This window comes from Lathyrus oleraceus, chromosome 7 (assembly GCF_024323335.1).
Source record: "Lathyrus oleraceus cultivar Zhongwan6 chromosome 7, CAAS_Psat_ZW6_1.0, whole genome shotgun sequence".
Lineage (NCBI taxonomy): Eukaryota > Viridiplantae > Streptophyta > Magnoliopsida > Fabales > Fabaceae > Lathyrus > Lathyrus oleraceus.
In genome coordinates, this window is record NC_066585.1 from 171,171,636 (window position 1) to 171,187,794 (window position 16,159).

Consider the following 16,159-nt stretch of genomic DNA (forward strand, 5'->3'; position numbering starts at 1 on the left):
ATGGTTGCACACACACTACTGTACACACACTGCACTTACTAGTTTATATATACAAACAACAATGTCACGTAGGCAACATACTAAAATACTGAATTACCCTTCAACATCATCCTTTAATTCAGGATTTTACTAATCAAAACTAATAAAACCAAGTTCATCCCTCAAGTGGAGAAATTGATCAGTCTTGATTGCTTTCGTCAGAACATCTGTCAGCTACTTCTGAGTGCTTCAGTGCATAACTTCTAGCACTCTATTATGAACCTGACTTCTCTGAAAATGATACTTAGTCTCAATGTGTTTGTTTCTCCCATGCAACATTGGGTTCTTGGCAAGATTGACCGCAAACTTGTTATCAATCATTAACTTAAGAGGCTTGTTTACCTTGATCTTCAGATCCTGCAGTAACTTCAGAAGCCAAACAGCTTGACATGTTTCCACATCACCTGCAATATATTCAGCTTCACAGGTTGACAAAGCAACAACTGGTTGCTTCTTGGAACACCAAGAAATAAGACCTCCCAAATACTTAAACAAATATCTAGAAGTACTTCTTTTGTCAACTCTGTCTCCACACCAATTAGAGTTTGAGTAACACATCAGCTATGAACTAGCATTTTCACCAAAAGGGAACAAAATTCCATACTTCAGAGTCCCTTTTATATACCTCAGAATCCTGACAGCAACTTGGTAATGAGACCACTTCGGTTTACTCATGAACCTACTAACCATTCCAACTGCATAGCAAACATCAGGTATGGTGTTACATAGATACCTTAGAGATCCAACTAACTCCTTAAAAGTTATGCATCTACATCATCACCCTCAAGATCAGAATTCAATTTATGATTTGTTTCTGATGGTGTGACAACAGCCTTACAGTTCAGCAACTTGAATCTCTTCAAAAGCTCAAGTTCATATTTTAATTGATGCAAAATGATACCCTTCTCCGAATACATAAACTTCACCCCTAGGAAATATGTCATCCTTCTTAGATATGTTATCTCAAACTCATTCTTTATCACCTTCTTGAACTTAGCTATCTCATATTCATAACTCACTGTTAGCAATATGTAAGACCCCAATTTTGTCCCTAAGATCCCTCATGGTATCATATCATAACATTGCATTGCCTCAAGGATCATTGGACACCTTGTTTCCTTCCCTATGGGTGGGTTATCTTTTTGAGAGTGGTTCTTGATCACCAAGCATGTTTGCATTTGTGTATCATTGCTTTTCTTCTAATCACTAACCAAAAGTACAAAAATATGTCATTTAACCTTTGTCTTGCAGATGAAGCATTAACAGGTCAAGGCAATCAAAGGCATTCATTGAGCAATAGATGGTGGTCATTCTTGAGATTTGGACCCCACAATCATTCACAAGAGTTCATATGAGTTATGATGTCATTTTGAAGCAAAATCCTAAGTGGTAGAGGCTTGAATCTCATCAGAACATTTTCAAGTCATCTGAAGACCTAGAAAGTCAACTGCAAAGTCAACTGTGGATTTGGAGGTGGGAAGTGAATAGAAATACTTCATTCATGTTCAAACAAGTCTCATTTGACATTTCAAACACTCACATTGAAGAATTTGAGGTCCAGTCAAGACTTTCCCAAAATAGCAAGTGACCTATAATTTGAAATTTCCAAAAATGGAAAGGTTTTGGACCAACTTCAACTCAATATTACATCATCAAGAAAGCTTCAAATGAAATTTTGTTGAACATGAAAGTTGTAGGTCTTTCTCTCCCATTTCCAAAATGTCCAAGATCATGAGCATATGATGTGTGGTTAAGGAGATATGATCCAATCATGGCAAAGTGTGCATGGGACTTCAAATGAGCATAACTTTTCAACCAAAGCTCCAAAATGAGTGGTTCTTTTTGCAATATTCTCCTCTTGACCTCTAATTTCCAAATCATGCATCACATTACATGAATTATCATCACATGATCATTTGTTAATCCATGGTTTTTTTGGAGGGAAATTGCAAAATTCAAAAATGGTGCATTGTATGGACTTTCTACCATTGCCAATGGTTTTAAAAAATGATTTTAAGTGAAAATAATGAAGCAATTGGTACTGTTCACGTGCAATTGCTACATGCACCATGCAACTTTTGTTTTTTTGCAAAAACACCTCATTTCACTTAACCAAGTTAATTAGGGATTAACAAGTTGATTAGTAGAGCATATAAATACCTAAACCCTAACAGAATTGGGGGAGATTAATCATTTTTCACATTTCTAGATCTAAATTTTTCTCTCACTTCAAATTTTTCTCTCATCCATAATTCCATTTTTTTCCAAAGAACTTTGCAATTTAACTTCATATTCTTGTTCACAAGCTTGGATTTAGTATAGATCAATTGCTGTTTTGTTGAATTCGTGCAAGAATAGTGCAGTTCAAGTTCATGAAGTTGGAAATGGCATTTCTACTTTGAGCTAGATCCAGCACCTCTCAAGCTCCAATTGCTTCATCAAACTTCATTTCAAGCATTGTGGAGTGGAATTGGACCAGTGCAAGCTGTGGATTGTGGCATTTCAAAGGATCTGCACTTCAAGAGGTTATAATTCGAATCATTTAATTTTGAAATCCATTGCTATATTGTTGTAGATCTTGTTCTCCTGGTAATTCTGAGCTTTGAATCATGTAATTTCATGCACTATTGACTTAGTTAGGGTTCATTCAAGTTTCATGTATAAATCTTATCTTGTTCGATTCTTGCTGGATATGTGGAATTAGGCTTAGTTATTAATTGATTCATCATCTCCATGAAAAATGCAACATGTTGATGTGCTTAATTTGATTTTCTGGAGAATTTTTTCTGGACGTGCATGAAGGTTTTCACTGTTCATCTTCTTCCTCATGAAGAAGATGAAGAGCATACCATAGGCCACGGTTTCATGAATTGGCAACGCTTTCTCTGGTTTTTGCATGCGCGTCCTAGGGTTTGCCATGTATTGGTCCACGTAATCGCCTGGTTTGCATTTTGATTGGCTCATAACGCTTTGACTTGAACACATCAGCGCTGACTATGCCACGTAATTAAATGAAACGGTGCGTTTAACACCCTGGCGCGCCACACATTCAAATTCATACAGGATTCGATCCTTGGCTGAGGCGTTTTTTCAAATGTTATCTCATTTTCTCATTTTCCCTCCATGAACCATGCTATGTGCTTCACATGTTTTTATTTTTTTCCTCAACTTAGAAAAATCATAACAATTTGAAAATTGATCCAAAAAATACCTGGTTTTTTGCATAGTGATCCTTGAGATGTCTATTTTTTAATAATCATGATTTCCAAAGTTGTGATTGGCTGGATTTTATTTGGTGCTAGGATGATTGATCATATGTCTAATTGTGACCTTGCCTTGCTTATCTCATTGTGAAATGCTTGTCTTTAATCCAATGAATGTGAAATTTTGCATGATGAATCTAGAAATATTGCTGGACATTTTGGTTTTGGTTTGACATTTTTTTCAATTACCATTGCTGTTTTATGCTTGTGCTAACTTGGTGTGACAGTTTGTGTCACACCTTTTGATGTCCAACTTGTGCCATTCAATTTCCATACCAAATGATCTTTGATGCTTCTGATTTTTTGTATGTGGATCATGTTAGATGTCTTGAATGCTCATGATTGTTTCCAGATTTATTTGAACCATTCCTGTTTTGATTTGAATTTTTCATTCATGATGATCACATATGAGCTTTGAAATTGTCTTGGACTTCACTTGATCATGAAATGCATTTGGTGATTGATTTTGATGTGAGCCTTTTTAGGATTTGTCAATATGTGGTTGAAGTTACTTTGTGTTGAATTTCAGCTCCTGTTTTAAATTTTTTCTCCATCTTTGAGCCTAGGCTTTGACCTAGTGGTTTGTTGCTTACATGTGAGCTTTGATTTCAGGTTGAGCATCCAAGTTCCATAGTTGATGATGCTTCATCATTTGAGTATTGATGTTTGCTTTTGATTACTAACATTGTGTGTTTTGTAGGTTGATGATAAATCATTTGAGTTTGCCTTATGGCTTGCACATTTTGTACATTGGGATTGTCTGTTACTTATTGACTGTTGTCTGTTTGTCTGAGTATTGTACTGATTTGTTTAGTTGTTTCCACAGGTACCTAAGTTGCTTTAAGTTCATTTGAACTTTGCTTTGCTTGGTTGCTTAACCACTTAGGTATAATCCCTAATCTTCATGTAGTCTGGAAGACCTACTGTTATTGGTAGGCACCTGTCTGAAGCCCTCCTTAAGAGGCAATGTTTGTGCTTGTTTAATTTTTGTGCCAAGCAGGTAAAGTCCTCTTAAGAGGCAATTGGCAGATAAAAGAGATGTGTAATCCATCTCCTGCTACTCAGTGTTTCATTCACCTTGCTCACACCATGTGTTGATGCATTGTGAATAAGAACCCAAGATCTTATAGAGTCAATCATTTGTGGAGAAGAGTTCTTACTTTCTGAACTCCCATACTTTCCATTGTTTAAAGCTCACCCTGACCAGGGATAAGAGCTATGAGGCACACCCCTCATCTCCATTTCATCTGCTTCACCCTAACTCTCAATGTTAGGGTTAAGAGCTCAAAACACCCCATTCCAGTTGGCTGTGAAGCCTACCCTTGCTTGAGCCTAATTGATTGTATATAGTGTGTGCTAATTGACTTGTTTGTTTGCTTACTTGATTCATCTGTGCATGTTTGCTTGAGTGTGCCTTTGTGCATGTATCTTCATTACCTGTATATCATTTCATAAACATTGTTCATCACTTTGTGACCTTTTATTTGGTCCATGGAGGAGCAAGCATAAGTCCATTAATTGGCAGTTGTTTCCTATGATATGGTGGGAGACTAGTATAAGTCCATTGATTGGCATCTGGTATCCTTGTTTTGTTTGTTTTGGGAGACTAGTATAAGTCCATTGATTGGCATCTAGTATCCTTGTTTTGTTTGTTTTATGAGACTAGTATAAGTCCATTGATTGGCATCTGGTATCCTTGTTTCTTGGTCTTGTGAGATTGGTGTAAGTCCATTGATTGGCATCCGGTATCCATTTTGTTTTGTGAGATTGGTGTAAGTCCATTGATTGGCATCCGGTATCCATTTTGTTTTGTGAGATTGGAATAAGTCCATTGATTGGCATCACTACGCCAAAAACTGGAATAGACAGCGCCCCTTAGAGGGCGCTTTATTACAAAAGCGCACTCTAAAGTGAAGAGAAAAAATAAGGAGCATACTATTGGAATAGACAGCGCACTTTAGAGGGCGCTTTTGTAACAAAGCGCACTCTAAAGTGAAGCGAAAAAATAATGAGGAAATGGAGGGACACCAATAGAGGACGCTTTATTGAAAGCGCCCTCTAAGGGTAACCTTAGAGGGCGCTTTTTAAAAAGCGCTCTCTATGTCCATGTACATTTCCAGTTTATAAGGCGCTTTTGGAAAGCCTTAGAGAGCGCTTTTAGAAGCGCCCTCTTAGGCCCCCTTTAGAGGGCGCTTTCGTAACAAAGCGCCCTCTAAAGTGAAGCCAAAAAAAATAATGAGGAAATGGAGGGACAACAATAGAGGGCGCTTTAGTGAAAGCGCCCTCTAAGGTTACCCTTAGAGGGCGCTTTTGAAAAAGCGCTCTCTAAGTCCATGTACATTTCCAGTTTAGAAGGCGCTTTTGGAAAGCCTTAGAGAGCGCTTTCAGAAGCGCCCTCTTAGGCCCCCTTTAGAGGGCGCTTTTTTTACAAAAGCGCCCTCTAAGGTACCCTTTAGTAAACATTAAAATTATAACATATACTGCATGTCTCTTTATTTTCCCTCTCTACAAGCTATTTCGTTTACGTAACTGGGTTTTCTCTCTACTGCGTCCACCGTCTACTGCGATTACTCTCGTCCTCCGTTCGTTCTCCCTCCCTCACCGTCGTCGTCGCCGTCGCCTTTTTCTGCTGCTGCGTTCACGTTCACGTCCACCGTCACTGTTCACTTTCTTCTCCATCGTTACCGTCACCTTGAAGGTATTTCTCTTCTCCATCTTTACCGTTCACTTTCTTCATGTGTTTGATTAGGGCATTTTCTAAACTTAGTTTTACATTTTGTGCATTATGTTGATTAATGCTGTTTAGGGCAAACTGAGTTTTTTATTTCTGATTGAAAACTAATATCATTTGAAGTGTGTTTGAGCTTGTGCTTGGAAGTTTGATGATTATGGATGCAAGTTTGTTCATGTTCCAAACACCATAAGTTTGCATTGGTCTTTTGCATGCAGTAGGTGTGTGTGAGTTTGCATTGGTCTTTTGCATGCAGTAGGTCTTTTGCATGAGAAATGGAAGGTATATGAATGTGTTCACGTATTGAATCATTGTCTTACTTGGGTCTTATTGAATCATTTCTATATTACAGATAAAATGGCTAACCAAGACGATACCCATGACGCGAATGGATCACGTAACAATGTTGAAAAAGAAATCAAACGAGGATTGACGGTTATGAAGTCAATCATTCGTGCAAGAGACAAGGGTGTAAAATTTGAAGTACATTGGAGTGCTGAAGACCAACTAATTGAGCCTAACGGTTCAATGTTGGCAAGTTACATTGGTTTCCTTGTTCGACAACATATTCCGATTACATGTGATAATTGGAGAAGCCCGGACTTGAAGGTTGGCAAAGAAAAAATATGGTCGGAGATACAGGTACTTACCATATATTGTTATATGTTTTTTTTGTTGACTATTTGTTGACCATATATTGTTATAATATTACTTTATAATAACACACTCCATGTGTATGTTTTTTAGAGATCCTTTCACATCGATGAAAGCCGGCAAAAATATTGTATTCAATTGGTCGGAAAAAGACTCCGAGGATTTCGATCCTTTTTGTCCAACAAATTTCTCAAGGATGAGGAAGGAAAATTTGTTGAAGCAGAACGGCCAATGAAGTATGCCGAGATTATTTCAGCCGATGAATGGAATACCTTTGTCGCCAAACGAAGAAACGAAAAATTCCATGTAATGTCTATTAATTATGGTATTATACAATTGTTAAGTTACTTGGTTCTAATATGCCTTAAACTTTTTTATCCAGGAAGTAAGCGACATAAATCGGAAAAGGGCATCAAAACCCGCGTATCCGTACAAAAAAGGGCGTACGGGATATGCACAGTTACAACAAAGAATTGTGAGTATATTCAAATGCTATGAGCTTATACATTGTCACAATATGTTATAATTGATGATCTTATAATCTAATTCAATGTGTAGCTAGCCGAGGAGAAAAGTGACGCAACATCTCTTCCGGAGCACGTATTATGGAAGGCTGCTCGGGTTGGGAAGGATGGGGCCGTCACTGAAGCGGTCCAAACTGTTTATGACGAATGTGTAAGTATATGTAACATTATTTCTTTAATTATATCGAAAATTTTGTTAGACATATAATTCATTTTTAATCTCCTCTAATAATATTTCAGGAGACTTTATCCCAAACCGTACCTTCAACCGAGGTCCAGGATTGCAGGAGCGTACTTAGTCGAGTACTAAATGTTCCTGAGTATTCCGGTCGTGTGAGGGGTAAGGGTTTTGGTGTGACTCCGTCGTCATTTTATAAAAAACCAAAAACAAAAAATCCTACCAATAAAGAGGTGATGGAGACCTTGGCGGAGTTAAGGGCACAAGTACTCCAACTGCAAAACGAGAATGCAAGGTATAGAGAGGAAAGGTGCGCCTCCGAGGCAAAAGATACTAGTGACCGAGCTAGTATCAATTGTCAACCGAAATTTCCCGAGGTAATTATATATGTTATTATGAAATTAAAATAGCACTTTTTTACTTGACACATATACACGTTAACAATAACATTTATTATTGGTTTAGGGCATTTCACCTTGTCAGCTGTATCTATCGTCACCAACTTATCACATGGTTGGCAAGGGAAAAGTGCACAACACTTCGGGTGAATTACTTCACCATAATCCCCTCCCGGTGGGATATATGAAAGTTTCGGTTGACCTTGTATTAGATACCGACGCGCTTCTACCATTACCTGACGTTGTTTCAGAGACAACGTTGATGCGAGAAGCAGTCGGATCCTTTGTTGGATGGCCGTCAGATCTAATTTTCCCAGATGCCGAGGTATATATGTTCTAAATGATTATGAATCTTTAGTATTCACATTTCAATTCAGCTACAATTATGATATTTAATCAATCCTTATTACATGGTAATGTTAGACTCCTACAAGACCCACGCATAAAGTTGGTAAAGGGATTTCAAGACGCATCGAGTCGGTTGCATCTCTAAAAGAGGTACAAATATATATACCTATTGAATTATATACGCAACGATTCTGTTGCATCACAAAAAGTCATGATTTAATTTATATGAATTTTTAGGTTCCCGGTCGAAAGTTGAAAAAAGCTGGTAACGATATTCCTCCAACGACGTCCGGGACAAAATCTCAAATTATGATGCGTCTTGAGAAAATGGTGAATGAGTCCGATATTATGCAAGGGGCCATTCGTACTATAGATTTTGATGAAGGTGTTTTCGGAGCTGCTCATTTCGAAATAATTGCAAAGGAGGACATGCAACAACTTTTTGAACACGACGAATTGGGCATCGCTGTCATTCATACATACATATGGTACTCCGATCAATCTATAATTTACTTAGTTGAACAATTTATTTACACATTTCAATGAGTAGTCTAATGTTTATTATGTTTCTATTTAAGGTATATGTATGTAACATTGCTGCGGGGAACTGAATTGTGTAACCGTTTCAATTTTATTGCTGCTTCCCGTATCAACGCAACGTTAATAACGAAAAATCCAACATCCGTAAAGAATGATCTAGTCGATAGATTCATGGCGGCCGGCGATAAGACTACACCCAGTTTGTATTTTTTACCGTTTAATTCTGGCAACGGGTTAGATTTTCTTTCTAATAATTTCATTCTAATCTATGTATATCTTTTACGTAGAAAATTTTCATTCATCTAAATTTTTGTTTTATTTTACAGTGGTCACTGGGTGTTGGTTGCTATGGATCTTTCGAGACTAATAGTGTATTATCTCGATTCGTTATCGGGTGATTGGAGTAAATATCCGAGTATGAAGAAGACGGTTGACGCGTAAGTGAAATTCCCCTAAATATTCGTGTGTATTTGTATATTTAATTATGTCTGTCAGATTGATCTCAATATACGTTTTTATTTTGTTAGGGCAATAATAAAATTTAGATCGAAAAAGAATTATCGCAATAGGAAGGACATTACCTGGATCAGAGTTCAGGTATATATTAAGTATCTTATTTTTGCTTATAATAGTGTTTGTTTTTTTGCTTATAATAGTGTTTGTAAGAAATTAACTATATATATATTGTTTGTTTTTCTGTGTAGTGTCCTCAGCAAAATAATTCGGTCGATTGCGGATTTTTTGTATTGAGATTTATGAGAGATATCATTGCGTTGAATCGTATAAACATCCCAAAAATGGTATGGAATAATAACTTAGGGTTTATTTTAATATTATCGGATATTTCATCTAATTTGTTACTAAATCATGAATATGTTTTATTCTCTTAATTGTAGTACTTTGAGGAATACAAATCTTACTCAAGAGCTCATTTGGATGAAATGAAGGATGAATTGTGTCAATTCATTGTTGATCAAAGAATCATATAGCTAGGTTGTATATTGTTGTACATATATGTATGGAATGTTGTTGTTGTATGCTGTTGTTGTATATATGTTGTATATTGTTGTTGTACTTTTACTAACTCATGAATATGTTGTTGTATATTGTTGATCAAAGAATCATATATTATGTTGTATATATGGAGGTTACCATATATTATGTTGTATATTGTTGATCAAAGAATCATATATTATGTTGTATATTGTTGATCAAAGAATCATATATTATGTTGTATATAAGGATGAAATCAATATGAATTTTACACTTTTGCAGCATGCAAACAGGTTACCAATTAAATATCCACTGTTTTTCAAACAAATTTTTTTAAAACAACTAACACTTTAGAGGGCGCTTTCTGTAGGAAGCGCCCTCTAAACATTTTACATTGACAACTTTAGAGGACGCTTTATCCAGAAAGCGCCCTCTAAACACTTTACATTGACAACTTTAGAGGGCGCTTAACACTTTAGAGGGCGCTTTACGTAGGAAGCGCCCTCTAAACATTTTACATTGACAACTTTAGAGGGCGCTTTGTCCAGAAAGCGCCCTCTAAACACTTTACATTGACAACTTTAGAGGGCGCTTTTTCCAGAAAGCGCCCTCTAAACACTTTACATTGACAACTTTAGAGGGCGCTTTTTCCAGCAAGCGCCCTCTAAGGTGTCCCTTTATGGACCACTCCAGAGGGCGCTTTTTCTGAAAGCGCACTATAATGTGGCCCTTAAAGGGCCACTTTAGACAACGCTTTCTCCAGGAAAACAAAGCGCTGTCTTTACCTATGCCAACGCCACTTTAGAGGGCGCTTAAAAGCGCTGTTATAGGCCAAAATAAGCGCCCTCTTTTCCCTTATTTGGCGTAGTGCATCCGGTATCCATTTACTTTGTCCATCTGTTATTTGCATTGTTGCCTATTCCAAAGGAATCACTTGAATCATCTACATATGATCTCAAGAGGTGAACATCTAAGAAGTTTTACTCCCTTAATCCCCCACCTTTTGTTTCTTTAAAACCTCCATTTGCATGTTAACCTAAAACCTGAAAGCTCTTGTGCAAACATTTTGACATGATTTCAAATTAGAAACCTAGGCCTTAAGCCTCTGATTTTTCAAACTTCATTTTCATAATACTTCTTTTGAATTGAATTCTAATCACACTTTGATCATCTTTTGTGAATAAATTCTAATTGATTAATTCCACTCATTCAATTGTTTTGTGGCTCAAGTCCACTCTCTTGATAAGTTTTCATACACTAGCCATAGGTTTGATTTATCCTAGTTGGTTGATGTTAATCTCACCTTTTGTCCTTAGTGATTGAATTGTAAGACTTCCTTGCTTATTATAGGGTTAACCCCTCACTAGCAAGTTGAAGCTTTTCTCACATGGTGGACTTGTTGTTTGTATAGGTTGAGTTTTCTCCCGTGGATAACGAAAGACCTTAAGGCTTTTGTTTTAAAATCAATTCACCCATACTTTTGGAAATCTTTTAGCCGAACTACGGCGTTTTGATCCTTACCTTCCATGGAAAGGTACGTAGGCAACGGGTTCATCCGTTCAAACACAAAAACAATAAAAATTATATATTCTTCTCTCATCCCTTCAATCCATGTTTGCACAATAAATATTTCATAAACAATTAACATTTCATACAACAAGTTGTGAAAAGGGCTCCCTAGGAGTACCTAGGACGTTTTGGGTGCCTAACACCTTCCCATTGCGTAATTAACCCCTTACCCAGATCTCTGATCTTTTCATTAGTTTTCTATGTGTAAAACTTCTTAGGCTTTTGTTCGCTTTTTAGCCATTCCTTTGGATAAATAAAAGTGCGGTGGCGACTCGATTCTTTGTATGCTTTGCTTTTGATTTAATCAATAAATCATAAAGTGACGAATACACCGCTACACAATATGTCATCAACATAGAAATACACCATAATCATATTGCCTTTAGAAGTATGTTGAACATAAACGACATACTCCACCTCACACTTTTTGAATCCTTAGAGATTGAAAAATGAATCAATTTTCAGATTCCAAGCTCTAGGAGCTTGTTTCAGTCCATACAATATTTTATGTAAGTTGTACACCATCCCTTCCTGATTCTTTTTCACAAATTCAGGAGGTTGTAACATGTATACCTCCTTTTGTAATGGAACATTCAGAAATTCATATTTCACATCTGGATGCATCAGAGGCTGATTTCTGTTAGCAGTTATGGCAATCACCAATCTGATTATCTCATGTCTTGCTACAGGAGAAAACACCTCAAGGTAGTCTAATCTAGGTTTATGTAGAAAACCTCTTGCCACTAACCTTGCTTTGTGTTTTCCAATTTATTCATCTGGTTTCAGTTTCTCCTTGAAAACCCATTGGACGTTGATGGATTTCTTGTCCTTTGGAAGCTCAGTCAACTTCCAAGTCTTGTTTCTTTCTATAGCCTTAAGTTCTTCTTTCATAGCCTTCAGCTACACTTTCTTCTTGAGTGTTTCTTCATTACTCACCGGTTCAGAGTCTACTAACATGGCACACTGAATGAGTTCTCCTTTAGAGTCTACTTCAGTATCTTGCAGCATGTTAAACTCTACAAACTTTCTTGGTATGTTTCTGATTCTTTGTGGCCTCTAAACTTGTTTAGAATCTTCTTCAGACGTTGGAACAATATCAGATGCTGGAACCCTATAATACCACTTTCAGAGGAATGACCACCTTCAGAGTCTGGAATATTCCTAGAGTTTGGATTTCCACCAGATTCTGAATCACCATCAGAATCTAGATCATAATTAGATTCACCTTCAGAGTCAGACTTGCCTTCAGAGTTAGAGTCACCTTCAGAATCATCTTCTGATTCTGACTCATCTTCAAAACCTTCAAGTTCTAAAGTATCTTCAAAGGTTAACTTTACACCAGACTTGGATTGAGATTTACTCCAATCCCACGCTTCTGATTCCTTCACAATGACATCTCTGTTGAATTCAACCTTGTTAGTGACATGACAGTAGAGCTTATAGGCAACTGTACTGTGGTGCCCTACAAGTAATATAACTCTGCTTATGTCAGCCAACGTCCTTCTCTTAGCATCTGGAATATGTTTGTAACAAACAGAACCAAAAACCTTCAGATGGCTCACACTTTTCTTATCTCTAATCCACTTATTTAAAGGAACAAGATCCTTCAGCTTCTTGGTTGGACACCTGTTGAGCATATATGTTGAGGTGGCAACAGCTTCTCTCCACAAGGTGTGAGGTAGCTTCTTCCCCTTCATCGTGCTCCTTGTCATATCAAGCAAAATCGATTTCTTCTTTCAACAAGACCTTTGTGTTGATGAGTGCATGAAGCAATTACCTCATGCTCAATTCAATTCTCCTCACATAAATTTCTAAACTATGTAGAGTTATACTCACCTCCACTATCAGCTCTGAGAATTTTTGGCTTCTGACCACTCTGATTTTCAGCCTTGATTCTGAATTTCTTAAATTCAGAAAACACCTAGTGTTTGAACTTTATAAGGATACCCATCTCATTCTTGTGAACTCATCAACAAATGACACAAATTATTTATTCCCTCCAAGTGAGGGTACTGTAAATGGTCCACACACATTAGAATGCACCACACCCATAACATGCTTTACTCTTGAAGGCATTTCAGATGCAAATGGAAGTCTTGGTTGCTTCCCTCTCATGCACACATTTCATGACTTCTCTGTCTTCTTAATTGCAGGAATTCCATGTACCAACTTATTTGAATTCGGATGCCCTAAGCTTCTGAAGTTCAGATGACCAAATCTTTTGTGCCACAACTCACTTTCCTTCATAACACTTGTTGCACTAAGGCATTCAGAGTCTGCAGTTTTAATATTCACTTTGAATGTTCTATTCCTTCCTTGTTCTGAATTTATAATCAGCTTCTGATTACAGTCATATAGCTTCAAAAGATTGTCCTTCATGGTAACTGAAAAACCTTTTATAATTAATTGACGTACACTCATCAGATTGTTTTTCATGCCAGGAACATACCACACATTCTGAATCAATATTGTTTTACCATTATTTAAAACTAATTTAACATTTTTCATACCTTTAATATTGAGGTATTTATCATCAGTGCATCTCATATTTGTCCTCTTACCAGATTCAAAGTCAACCAGTCATTTCTTATTTCCAGTAAGATGATTTGAGCAACCGGTGTCCATATACCACCAATATACTAAATATGCATCATCAGATTAAGAAGCCATCAATATAACAGATTAATCATCAAAATCTCTTTTGGTTATGTTTGCTTCTTTTGACTTCCTTTCCTTGTTTAACCAACAATCAACAGTGAAGTGGCCAAACTTAGCATTGAACTTTCCTCTTGTCATACTTTTCCTTCCCCTTCTAAGAACTCTTTTGCCTTTCAGAAGTCGAGGTTTCTGACTTATGAACACCGTTAGATCTCTTCCTGGCTTCTCACCAAGACTGCTTATGATATTTCTTACCATAAGTTGCTTTTAGAGCCTGCTGCTCTACCTCCATTTCAGAGTTTCTCTCAGTCAGACGTAACTCTTGTGCCTCTAGACTGTTTTGCAGCTCCTCAATTCTCATGGTGCTATAATCCTTAGAATTTTCAAATGCTACCACAATATAATCAAACTGAGGAGTAAGAGATCTAAGTACCTTCTTAATGATACATTCTTCAGAGAGAGTTTCTTCATACGACTTCATCTCATTTGTGATCAGAATCACTTTAGAGATGTAGTCAGGTACCTTTTCATTGTTTTTCATGCTGAGATTCTCATACTGCTTATGCAAATACTAAAGCTTTACCTTTTTCACTAATGCATCACCACCGTAGCACCGTACCAGTGTGTCCCACGCAACCTTCTCTGTCGTCGAATCAATGATTTTCTCAAACATGTTCGCATCCACACAGTGATGGATGTAGAACAATGCCTTATGATCCTTCTTTCTCAGATCATGCTGAGCATTTATCTGCACATCCGTTGCATTTTCTGGAAGTGCAACCGGAACGCAACTGTCGTTGACAAGATCAAGAACATCTTAAGCGCCAAACAACACACGCATCTGAATCATCCATTGATTCCAGTTCTTTCCATCAAACACTAGAAGCTTAGTACTTAGATTACCGTTTCTGTTCATCTTCAACTTTGTGTAATACACTCAGATCTCACCAAACACTAGTGTCTCCCAATCCCGCATAATCAAGAAATATGATTCTGTTGCGTTTCTGATTCGGAAACTCAACACGAATTCAAGAAACGAAATCAATCATACAACGTCTCATCGTTCATTTGTGTTTCCCCTTGGATTTGAACCGGAGCTCTAGATATCAATTGTTGGTGCACAAGATGAATAAGATGAAGATGGAAGAAGAGAGCGAAAATAGAACAATAAACTTCAACTACTCTTCTAAAATGGTTACAGCAGAATAGTTGCACACAGACTGTGCTTACTGCTACACTACTATTAAAAACTGCACTAGTTTATATATACAAACAATAATACCACATAGACAATATAAGAAAATACTGAATTACCCTTCAACAAGTAAAACTTATGCGTAAAATTTACCATTTCAAATAATTAAAGTTTTATAGTTATTTCAATGTCTGTTTCTTAAACTAAAATAAAAACGTAAAATAAAATAAAAATAATAACAAAGATATGTTGAAATATGTTGGGGTTATATCACAACTAATATAATTACATGCATATGAATGATCAATTGTGTCAATTTTAAACATTAACTCGTATTGTTTATTTGACGAACTCTCAGCCTAGTAAACCATATGACGTGACTACCACTTCTAGATCTAGCTTCAGACTCTATGTTATGATTGATGATTAACTAAGTATAAATCTAAAAGCATCTTTCAATATCATGTGCTTTGTTCATTCATAGTAAACATGATTTGCTACAATTTTCATGGCACTTGTATTGGCAACATGCATTGGAGTTGGTTGTGTTTGTGAAATACCAATCTCTAAAAGAAGACCATGCAACCTGTCATACCCCAAAATTTTCTTATTTATTTTACATTGCATTGTTCATTTCTAGTTTATTTCCATATGACCATTTCATCTAGTCATGATTTATCCCCAGTTCATAAATTATTCATCTGCATCAAGTGAAAATAAAGGTCCAAGATCAGAAGGTAGCTCTTTTAATATTTGTGATTCCTCATTGTGCATTACTTTTTAACTTGAATTTGTCAAAATCAACAAGTTTGACTTATGACTTTGACTTCTTTAAGTCTCATGTGCAAGAGGATTACTACTTGTATTAGTTTTCCTTAAATTTATTTTAGATGCTTCGAGTCCATTTTTAACTAAATCCATGTTGACTCATGATTGGACAAAAGAGTATTCTAAAATAAATCAGGGTCTTCTTTATCTATATATGCATACATACATGTTTGATTCATTGTCTATAAATCATAACGCGCAAAAAGTGATATGTTAATATCAGTTTTAGTATTGATTAGTT